This window comes from Chenopodium album, chromosome 27, assembly GCF_948465745.1.
Source record: "Chenopodium album chromosome 27, dcCheAlbu1.1, whole genome shotgun sequence".
Classification (NCBI taxonomy): domain Eukaryota; kingdom Viridiplantae; phylum Streptophyta; class Magnoliopsida; order Caryophyllales; family Amaranthaceae; genus Chenopodium; species Chenopodium album.
The window spans coordinates 6,544,532-6,556,723 of record NC_137860.1 but is presented as its reverse complement, the minus strand read 5'-3'; the positions used below and the strand labels follow the sequence as shown (position 1 = coordinate 6,556,723).

General features: G+C 40.4%; 1 non-coding gene across 1 annotated transcript; it reads right to left on the bottom strand.

The window, feature by feature from the left end:
* Positions 1-356: 356 nt before the first annotated feature.
* LOC145621845 (small nucleolar RNA R71) lies at positions 357-462 on the bottom strand. Its single transcript, XR_014108638.1, has one exon. It is a non-coding gene; the product is annotated as a small nucleolar RNA R71 (small nucleolar RNA).
* Positions 463-12,192: the final 11,730 nt, after the last annotated feature.

The following is a 12,192-nucleotide window of genomic DNA, read 5'->3' as shown; positions in this document are numbered from 1 at the left end:
GGAGTTGGGAACTCCGGGAGCTTATAGAGCTTCAAGTGGCATTGCTCCACCCGTTACTCAAGCCAATGACTTCGAGATTCGGCCCGCGATGATAAATTTGATTGAAAGGAGGCAATATAGTGGAGCAAAACATGAGAGCCCTCTTGCACACTTGAACGAGTTCGAAAAATATTGCAACACAATCAAGGTAAATGGGGTAACTCAAGAGTTTGTGAGACTAAAGCTATTTCCTTTTTCTTTGATAGGAAGGGCTCTTGAATGGCTTGAGAAGGAGGTGAGGCCTAACTCCTTGAGAACTTGGGACGAGGTCACCACGGCTTTCTTAGGGAGATTCTATTCTCAAAAGAAGACGGCCGAGGCAAGGGCTTTGATCCAAGGCTTCCGTCAAAAGGCTAGTGAAACCATATATGAGGCATGGGAACGATACAAAGAATATCAAAGGGAGTGCCCTTATCATGGCATTCCATCATATCAAGTGCTTCAAATTTTCTATGGGGGCTTGAGCCCACAAGGAAAGACTAGCTTGGATGCGGGAGTGGGTGGCCCGATTATGAACAAAACGGAGGAGCAAGTCATTGAGATAATTGAGGATGTGGTGAGACACCACATGGATTGGCAAGAAGGAGAGAGGGAGTCTTTAAGCAAAGGAGGAAATGCGGTCTACTCCGCCGATCACCTCAACGCCATCAATAATTTGACATCTCAAATAGCCAACCTTGGCAAGGAGATGACATCTATCAAGGCAAAACTAGAGACTTCCACTTCACAACAAGACATCCCTCCCAATCTAAGGGGAGAGATATGAATTCTAACTCTTCTCCTTCTACATCTAATAACATGCCACATGGGTGTTTGTTTTGTGAAAATTGTGGGTCATATGACCATGATACCTCTTCTTGTAATTATGATTCCCAACCCCAATCCCATTATGAAGAGGGTAATGATAATGAAAATGAACAAGTCAATGCTTTGTCTTATGATAATAGACCTAGGAATGACAATCAAAGATATTTACCACCTAATCGAAGGGAACAAGGGGGAAATGCTTATAACCAAAGAGGAAATGATTATGATTACCATAACCAAAACCAATGGGGTAATAGGAACCAAAGGGACCAAAATCCCCAAGGTAACTACAACCAACAAGGTGGTTATGGTAACCATAACCATAATAATCAAGGGAATTATGGGAATCAAGGCCTATATCACCAAGGGGGGAACTCTAATAACAGGAATAATTGGAACAACAATAACAATAGAGGTTTTTCTAATCAAAATGCTTCCAATTCAAATGTGAGAGGTAATAGAGCTCCCCAAGATAACTATTATGCCCAAGCACCACCTAGTAAGTCCAATCTAGAGGAAATGATGGAAAGTCAAACCAAAATGTTCAACACTTTCATGGCCACAAGTGACAAGAAGTTTAATGAAGTAATGACTCATAATAAAATGCTTGAAACTCAAATTTCACAATTGGCCAATGCTTTGAAGGAAGGGGCTAGCACTTCCAAACTTCCACCCCAAGAACTAGATCCTAAGAGGCCCGTTAATGCCATATCTACTAGGAGTGGGAAGGTGTTGGAAGAGAGTGTTCCTAAGAAAAGCAATGAGAGAGTAAACATGAGTGAGCCTCCCCATGAGAGTGATTGTGAGCAAGAAAAAGAGAAAAATCAAGAGAGTGAAAGAGAAAAAGAATGTGAGAAAGAAAAAGAGTGTGAAAAAGAGAATGATTTTGAAAAGGAGAGTGAAGAGAAAAGAGAAAAAGAGAGGGAAACAAAACAATTGCAAAAGCTACCATATCCTCATAAATTTGTTAGAAATAAATTAGATGTGCAATTTGGAAAGTTTCTTGAGATATTGAAGCAAATTCATCTTTCAATTCCTTTTACCGATGCTATCAAGCAAATGCCTAATTATGCTAGGTTTTTAAAAGACATTTTGAGTGGAAGGAGAAAGTGTGAATTGGTTGAAACGGTGAATCTCACCGAGAATTGTATTGCAATTATCATGAACAAGATGCCACCCAAATTGAAAGACCCCGGTAACTTTTCTATCCCATGTGCAATATACAAGATGCAAATTGATAATGCTATGTGTGACCTAGGGGCTAGTGTTAGCCTAATTCCATACTTGGTATACCAAAGACTTGGGATAGGGGAACTTCTACCCACCAACATCACCCTACAATTGGACGATCGCTCTATTAAATTCCCAAAGGGTAAGGTAGAGGATGTTCCTCTAAGGGTGGGAAAGTTTGTAATCCCGGTGGATTTTGTTGTGTTAGAGATGGACGAAGATGTTAACATTTCAATAATTCTAGGAAGACCTTTTCTTGCTACTTCGGGTGCTTTAATAGATGTTAAAAGTGCTAAAATTTCACTAAAAGTTGGAGATGGTAATAGAATTTGACTTGAATGAGAGCATGAAATATCCAAGCTCTAATCTTGTTAATTGCATGATGATTGATACTATTGATTCTATTGTAACTTCCATGCATGAGCACTTTCTCACTACTAATGATGCCCTTGAGAATGTCCTTTTGAACAAGGAAAAGATAGGTGACCAAAGCAAAGAGATGGCATTGTATGAAGAGATGCTTGAAGGAAGTACGGAATCAAGCGATGAGCAAGTGTGCATGGGAATCACAACACATGATGCATTAGAAGTAGCTACCTCAAGAGAAGGTAAGGGTGTTCCAATGGTAGAGTTGAAACCTCTACCATCACACCTAAGGTATGAGTTTTTGGGCCCCAATTCAACTTTTTCGGTTATTGTGAATTCTTCTTTGAATGAGTGCCAAACTCAAATGTTATGTGGTGTTTTGAGAGACCACCAAGGTGCTTTTGGCTATACCATAGATAACCTCAAAGGTATTAGTCCCGCTTTATGTATGCATCACATAACACTTGAGGAGGGTGCTAAGACTTCCATTGAGAGGCAAAGGAAACTCAATCCTCAAATGGGGGAGGTGGTGAAGAAAGAAATCACCAAACTCCTTGATGCCGGCATCATCTTCCCCATTTCGAGTTCTAGATGGGTTTCCCCCGTTCATGTGGTCCCTAAAAAGGGAGGAATGACCGTAGTTGAAAATGAGAATGGTGATCTCATTTCAACTAGAACGGTGACCGGTTGGAGGATGTGCATAGACTATAGACGTCTAAATGCATCCTGTTGGGGTTTGGTGAGTCCGACTCACCGCGGAAACAACCCCTCCCGAGGAACCACTCGCAATAATTAAAATCACAAAGCATAAATAAATATTCACAAAGAAAAGATACCGAATCTTACCCTCGAAGCGAGCTTCGCCCAAAACCCGGGGCTCTTACTTGAAAGCTACTAGCACGTCAAGCGCCGCGCCTCCGACGGTATCCACCCACAAATGGGCGAACACAACTTTAAGGTCTACTACCTTGGGGTTAGCAAGGTCCGACCTAAACCCGAGTGTTATGTGAGTTTAAGAGTTTTCCCAAAAATTATGGAATGCTCTTTTTAACTCCCACTCAAGCACTTTACTCCAAAACCCAAAGTTGGTATTTATAGAGGAAAGTATGAGTGGGAATTTCTATCCCATCAATGTGGGATCATGAAATTCCACAAATTAATTTAAAGCTAAATTAAATTAAAATTGCAAACTAATAATAAATCTACAAGTGGCATTACCATGTGAGATGGGTTGGTGAGGACCAAATGGAGAGTAGGGGACCATACTTGCTCCCCACTCAATGCTCTCCTTGTGCCACATGTCCTCTCCCACTTAGGGCCTGTTCTCTTCCATTGAAATTCAGTTCAGTTCAGTTCAGCTCAGTTCAGTTCAGTTCAGTTCAGTTTAGTTCAGTTCAGTTTAGTTCAGTTCAGCTCTTATGTCTAATGATATTGCTAATGATATAAAGCCAAATTTCATTCTTTTAAGCTCTTATTACAACGACGCAACAAATAATAATAATAATAATAATAATAATAATAATAATTATTATTATTATTATTATTATTATCAATATAAAATAATAATAATCATGAATAAATAATAATAATAATAATAATAACAATAATACTAATAATAATAATCAATAATTAATTATAATAATAATAATAATAACAATAATTAATATTAATAATAATAATAATAATAATAATAATAATAATAATAATAATAATAATAATATCGATACAATTCATTGTTCAAATGGTTCTATTTTTTTGATACACATTTCTATTGTTAATCTTATTGAGAAAATTAGAGTACTACACAACTTAAACTAATTTTCATAGTCAGTTAGTTCTTCGTCTTCTTCTTGTCCACCAAGCTCCTCCATTACCTCGGCATTCCTCTGAACTGACTCCCATATCTGATCAGTTATTTCTTGTCGGACAATATCCATAGCTTCTTTTCTGCTACATGTAAGTGTTTTGTGTTCTTTTATCATAATAATATTTTATTTTAAAATTAAATAGTATATGTGTTTAAAATATTTAGAGGTTTCAAGTTTTTAATATATTTTCCATAAATTTATAATTATATTATAAATTTTATAATTATGTCATATGAAATAGTACATTTGTATATACACATAGGTATAGTAATATATAATCAAAGACCACTAATTCGTAGTTAAAAATCACTAATTAATAAGTTCAGTTCAGTTCAGTTCAGTTCAGTTGATTTCAGTCAATCAGAACAGGCCCTTACTCCCATATTCCAAGCTTCCCCTTGTTCATGGCCCTATGGCCCGAGCCAAGCCACGATCCAAGCCCGAGCCCGGCCCGCACCAGCCCGCAGCCAGCCCGCACCTAGCCCGAGCCCAGCCCGCACCTGACCCAAGCCCAGCCCGCACCAGTTGCTGCTGTGCGGCTGCTGCTGTGGTTTGGTGCGGCTGCGGCTACTGCCGTGGTGTGGCTGCTGCTGTGCCTAGCCGCGGCTGGCCGGGGCTGCTAGCACGGTGTGCTAGCTCGTCTTGCCCCTAGCATTCGGATGCTCGGGGCACACCGATGCTAGGGGTATTTTTGGGAATATGGTCGATTTATTATTATTTTGCGCGTCTCGTCTTTTATCATTTTAGACTCGACTTCCGACGATCGGTTTCGACGCTCTAAGATTGAATTACCGACGTCTAAATATTTAACACTCAGGCGACGAATTAATTTCTTCCGAATTAATTCTTCGAGTTGGTTCGCATATATTTGCTTGGGTGTGACCCGAAGGGTTCAGTCAAGATTAAGCTTTAATATTAATTATATTAATATTACTGATCGGAAGCGGCCTCCACCCAGGCATTCCGATCACTTGACCTTACTGAATATATTAGCTTTCTAATAATTCTGAACCCGCTATCAGAATAATACACTTGTTCGAAGGACATCATTCCTTTCAATATCCCACTTGTCCTTCCGGACAAGTGTGCATTTAGTGTATAGCCCTTATCCTATGTCTCTTCATGAACTACAGAGTAAGATTACTAGTCATCTCTGTTAAGTCCAGAAGTGTTTCTCGAAATTCGAGTTTGACTGTCAATAATGATTTCTAAAATCCATCTGAGCACGGCCATGCATTTTTCACAGTCTCGCTCTTCGAGAGGCCTTGTAAACAACAAGACATGTTCCCTATTGTTAGTAGGGGGACATTTCCAGTCTTGTAATGTAGCTTCTCTTACTAAGAGGACTCACCCGCCCGATATCCGTCTTTATAATCCCCAATTACGGCAGACGTTTGGCGGATACCAAAGCGGACCAGTACTCAAACAAGAGATCTCCCACTACTCATGGTCAAAGGAAAAGAGTTCCGATAGTAATAATGAGAAAATACTTATGACGATTTTTAATCTCTTAAAGCATCCTCATAGGTCTGTCCAGTATGGTTCTAAACCAATACCTGTGCAAATGATTTGTATCCTCATAGCACAAGAAACGGTGCTACAAATCATACTACACACTAATCTCTGATGGTCATTATTCGTCCACAAAATACGACCTTGATTAGGGATAATTTTCGATTAAAATATTCAACGTTCACTTAATAGGTATTTCTTTATCCAAGCCATTGACTTGATACCCTATTTTGAATATTTATTAAAATCGAATGGACTCATTATTTAATTCTAAACCACAATTAAATAGAGACGGAGTGATTTAAATTGCATGAAAATTTTAATTACTCCAAAAACTGAATGGTTCATCATGGTGCTTTACATCAACATTCTTCAAAATTTGATTAAAACACTATAAATGGAATTCAAAGCCAGTTCGCAACATGCTTGATTCCCATTGCCTCAATGTGTTTGTTGTGCTTCACTTGAGACAGAGGTTTAGTTAGTGGATCGGCTACATTATCATCCGTTCCAACTTTACAAATTCTGATTTCACCTTCTGACTTCCATTCCCGAATCATATGAAATCGCCTCTGGACATGTTTGACCTTCTGATGTTCTCGTGGCTCTCTAGCCTGAGCAATAGCTCCATTGTTGTCACAATAGAGGTCTACTGGACCCTTGATCGAGGGTACAACATCAAGTTCATCAATGAACTTGCGAATCCAAACTGCCTCCTTGGCTGCCTCAGATGCTGCCAAGTACTCGGCTTCAGTTGTAGAATCAGCGGTTGTGCTTTGCTTTGCACTCTTCCAACTAAACGCTCCTCCATTGAGACAGAATATGTATCCTTATTGTGACTTGAAGTCGTCTCTGTCTGTCTGGAAGCTTGCGTCGGTATATCCCTCAACAACCAATTCATCTTTACCACCATAGACCAGGAATTTATCCTTGTTCCTTTTCAGGTACTTCAGAATATTCTTGGCCGCAGTCCAATGCGCCTCTCCTGGGTCTGATTGGTATCGACTCGTAGCACTCAAGGCATACGATACATCCGGCCTAGTACATATCATGGCATACATGATCGATCCGATAAGCGAAGCATACGGAATTCGACTCATCCTTTCTCGCTCATCAGGTGTCTTTGGACACTGCTTCTTGCTTAAGGTTATGCCATGTGACATGGGTAGGTGCCCTATCTTGGCTCCTTCCAAGTCTTTCATTGAAAAACATTTCCCGAGCCAAGTCTTTACAGACTCCAGCAATGGAATGCTATTTCCAATGAGCAAAATGTCATCGACATATAAGACTAGGAAGGCGATGTCACTCCCACTGACCTTCTTGTAGACACAAGACTCATCTGGATTCTTGATAAAACCAATCTTACTGATGGCTTCATCAAATCGCAGATTCCAACTTCTGCTTGCTTGCTTTAGTCCATAAATGGACTTCTTAAGTTTGCATACCTTCTTAGGATTATTCTAGTCGACAAAACCTTCAGGCTGTGTCATATACACTTCCAAAATCCCATTGAGGAAGGCGGTTTTGACGTCCATCTGCCATATTTCATAATTGTAATATGCAGCAATCGCTAGAAGAATTCGAACGGACTTAAGCATGGCAACTGGAGAAAAGGTTTCATCATAATTAACGCCGTGAATTTGCCTGTAACCTTTTGCTACCAGCCTTGCTTTGTAAATAAATACATTTCCATCTTTGTCGGTTTTCATCTTGAAAATCCATTTACATCCGATAGGTGTGTAACCTACGGGTAAATCAACCAAGTCCCATACTTGATTTTCAAACATGGAGTCCATTTCGGATTTCATGGCCTCTTGCCATTTTGCAGAGTCATGGCTCGTCATAGCTTGCTTGTAGGTTGCCGGCTCATCTCCATCCACTACTAGGATGTCCTGATCTTCGGTTAATACAACACCGAGATATCTGTCAGGTTGAGATCTTGGCCGAGTCGACCTACGTAGGGCAATGGACTGAGCATTTGCATTGTCAGTTTGACTTTGCATATTTTGAGTTTGACCAACGTCAACAGCTGCTTGGTAAGCACTTTGATTGTCAACTTGTCCTTGTTGCTCGTCCTCTCGAACTTCGTCGAGTTTGATTTTCCTCCCACTTGTCATTTTGGAGAGATGTTCCTTCTCCAAAAAGACACCATCACGAGCAACAAACACTTTGTTCTCGGATTTGTTGTAGAAGTAATACCCTTTGGTTTCTTTTGGATAACCCACAAAGTAAACCTTATCAGATTTTGGATGAAGTTTGTCAGAAATGAGTTTCTTGACATATGCTTCGCATCCCCAAATCTTGAGAAAAGACAACCTTGGCGGTTTATTAGTCCATAATTCATATGGAGTCTTTTCCACTGCTTTTGACGGAGCACGATTCAGTGTGAGTGCCGCAGTTAAAAGTGCATGTCCCCAGAAAGAGATTGGAAGTTCACTAAGACCCATAGTCGATCGGACCATGTCTAACAGGGTTCGATTCCTCCTTCCGGATACTCCATTCCACTGAGGAGTTCCCGGAGGTGTTAACTCTGAAAGTATTCCATGTTCTTTCAGATGGTCATCAAACTCTTGGCTCAAATATTCGCCACCTCGATCCGATCGAAGTGCCTTGATTTTCTTGCCGAGTTGGTTTTCAACTTCTTTCTGAAATTCTTTGAATTTATCAAACGATTCAGATTTGTGCGACATTAGATAGACATAACCATATCTACTAAAGTCGTCCGTGAAGGTTATGAAATACCGATAACCACTTCTTGCGGGTGTACTCATTGGTCCACATACATCGGTGTGTATAAGTCCCAATAAGTCACCGGCCCTTTCTCCTAACTTGGAGAATGGTTGCTTTATCATCTTGCCTAATAAACATCTTTCGCAATTCTCAAAGGATTCTAAATCAAATGAGTCAAGAATACCTTCTTGTAGAAGTTTCTTGATGCGTTTGATGTTAATGTGGCCCAAGGCGACAATGCCACAAGTAAGTTTGACTAGACTGTGTGGTCTTAGCTTTCTTTGTAGGATTATTAACGTTATAAATTTCTTTGTCTAGAGATAACACATAAAGACCATTTTCTGAATGTGCCGTACCATATAAAACATTATCAAGATAAAATGAACATGTTTGGTATTTAACTCGAAATTCAAAACCTTTGGCGTCCAACGCCGAAATTGAAATGATGTTTTTGGTGATGTTGGGAACACAATAAACATTGTCAAGTTCCAAAATTAGCCCCGTGGGCAAAGACAAACTAAGAGATCCTACAGAAATAGCACCAATCCTTGCTCCATTTCCTACCCGGAGCTCGATCTCTCCCTTCGCTAGCTTCCTAGTGTTCCTTAGTGCCTGTGAATTGGAACAAAGGTGTGAGCCACATCCGGTATCTAATACCCATGAAGCCGAGCTAGTGAAGTTAAAATCTATAATGTAAATACCTGATGTAGAAGCAACGGTTCCGTTCTTCTTATCTTCCTTGAATTTGAGGCAGTCTCTCTTCCAATGTCCCTTCTTCTTGCAATAGAAGCATTCGGAATCAGACTTAGAAGATGCTACCTTTTTCTCCTTGTTGTCTTTTGTAGCTTTCGGCTTAGGCGGAAAGTTCTTCTTCCCTTTCCCCTTGAAGCCCTTCTTCTTTTTGCCCGCCCTTTTGAACGGCTTACCCTTCTTAATCATGAGCATATCATGCTTTCCCTCATCCTTCAGCGTTTGCTTGGCTTGCTTCAACATCCCATGAAGCTCGGTGAGGGTTTTCTTCATGCTATGCATGTTGTAGTTCATCTTGAACTAGTCATAGCCTTTGTGAAGGGAATGGAGAATGATGTCAATAGCCATTTCGGTTGAATACCCCGCATCAAGCCTTCCCATGTTCTCAAATAATCCGATCATTTTGAGCACATGTGGGCTGACTAGCTCTCCTTTCTTGAGCTTAGTCTCAAGGATCTGCCTGTGGGTTTCAAACCTTTCAGTTTGAGCCTGTTCTTGAAACATATTCTGCAATTCAGAAATGATCTCATAGGCCGATTCCTTCTCGAAGAAGGTTTTCTGAAGTTCAGGAGACATAGTGGCTAGCATTACGCACTTGGCATCCCGATCGGCCACTTGCCATCGGTTAAGGGCCGCTTGAGTTAACTCCTCATTAGGAGCCTCGGGAATTTCCTCATCAAGGACATACTCTTTATGTTCTTGCATAAGAACAATGCGGAAATTCCTTTGCCAATCAAGGAAATTGGTACCACTCAACTTCTCCTTATCGAGAATTGAGCGTAATGAAAACTGGTTGTTTGAGGTTGAAGACATGATTCTACAATTGAAAGAATTTTAATGAAAAACCATTCAAAAATATTTAAATAAGATTGAATTTTATTCATGCAAATTTTCAATACTTATTTAACGTCTTATTTACACGTAAAAATTGTCCCTATTTTGTGAAAATAAGGCGATTCCAAGATCCGAAAAAACAAAGAGTGGTTAAGCAAGATTTGGCTTGTCTTAAACACTCAATCTTCTAGGTAAGCATTGCCTTGCTAATGGCTCTAAGCCACTCTTGGTTAGACAATCGTCGCATCTAATGCATCTTTGACGATGTGTCTCTTTTGCCACGGTATGTGAGGACTCCTCACTCATACCGATGAGTTAAACCAAAACCAACGTGCACATCCGGTGTGCCTTATGCCCCTTAGAGGAGTGATGGCACCTCGCTTTGGCGTAGCCTACCATCACCATCGTCCGGTTAGTAAGTGTTGTTTTGGAAAGGCAAGTTTTACTCAATATTATTAGGGACCTAGGATTTCTATGTTGGTTGATTTAAGTGAACTTAACTAATCATCGCAACATCAAGAAAACCTAAACATGCATCTAAAGAATATTTCACACACATATATATAACCATAAAATATAAAGAGAAATAATAGATGCATATTGGCAACTAGCATGACCCCTTGAAATCTTCATATCTTCAAAAGGTCTTCATTTGCATTTCAAGGCTTTGTCTTCCAAGATACGCCGTCTTCAAGACTAAACCAAACTATGCAAAAACTAGTGTCTATAACTAGGAATAATCTAAATATTAAAGTACAAAAATACTTAACGGTGCGTAGACCATATTTAGATTTACAAAAATACATAATGGCACGTAGTCCGTATTTTCTATCCTAGTCGGGTCCCACTAGTTGCCATTTCATAAAACCTGTGAGAGAGAGAGAGAATATATATATTCCATTCATCCATTCACTATTTGTGAATGGCCCATGCAATTTACAAAATTAACAACAAGTAAAATGCATTCAAACAACGCGCGCACTAGTAACTAATCTAGGTGGTTAATCCGATTAACACGCCTAATTAAAACTAGTCAAAGTTGTTTAACCGATTATATAAATTACGTCATTAATAATTGAAGCTCCCACTAAATTCTGCATTTCCTTAATTAATCCAATTAATTAAGTCGGTAGCACCCAAATTTGTCAAAAATGAAATTTTGCCAATGCCGCTCAAAAACCCGAGGCCTAGCCTCCCAAAATACCCCTAGCGCCGCGCCTCCGACGGTATCCACCCACAAATGGGCGAACACAACTTTAAGGTCTACTACCTTGGGGTTAGCAAGGTCCGACCTAAACCCGAGTGTTATGTGAGTTTAAGAGTTTTCCCAAAAATTACGGAATGCTCTTTTTAACTCCCACTCAAGCACTTTACTCCAAAACCCAAAGTTGGTATTTATAGAGGAAAGTATGAGTGGGAATTTCTATCCCATCAATGTGGGATCATGAAATTCCACAAATTAATTTAAAGCTAAATTAAATTAAAATTGCAAACTATTAATAAATCTACAAGTGGCATTACCATGTGAGATGGGTTGGTGAGGACCACATGGAGAGTAGGGGACCATACTTGCTCCCCACTCAATGCTCTCCTTGTGCCACATGTCCTCTCCCACTTACTCCCATATTCCAAGCTTCCCCTTGTTCATGGCCCTATGGCCCGAGCTAAGCCACGAGCCAAGCCCGAGCCCGGCACGAGCCCGGCCCGCACCTGGCCTGCAGCCAGCCCACACCAGCTGCTGCGGTTTGGTGCGGCTGCGGCTGCTGCCGTGGTGCGGCTGCTGCTGTGCCTAGCCGCGGCTGGCCGGGGCTGCTAGCACGGTATGCTAGCTCGTCTTGCCCCTAGCATTCGGATGCTCGGGGCACACCGATGCTAGGGGTATTTTCGGGAATATGGTCGATTTATTATTATTTTGCGTGTCTCGTCTTTTATCATTTTAGACTCGACTTCCGACGATCGGTTTCGACGCTCTAAGCTCGAATTACTGACGTCTAAATATTTAACACTCAGGCGACGAATTAATTTCTTCCGAATTAATTCTTCGAGTTGGTTCGCA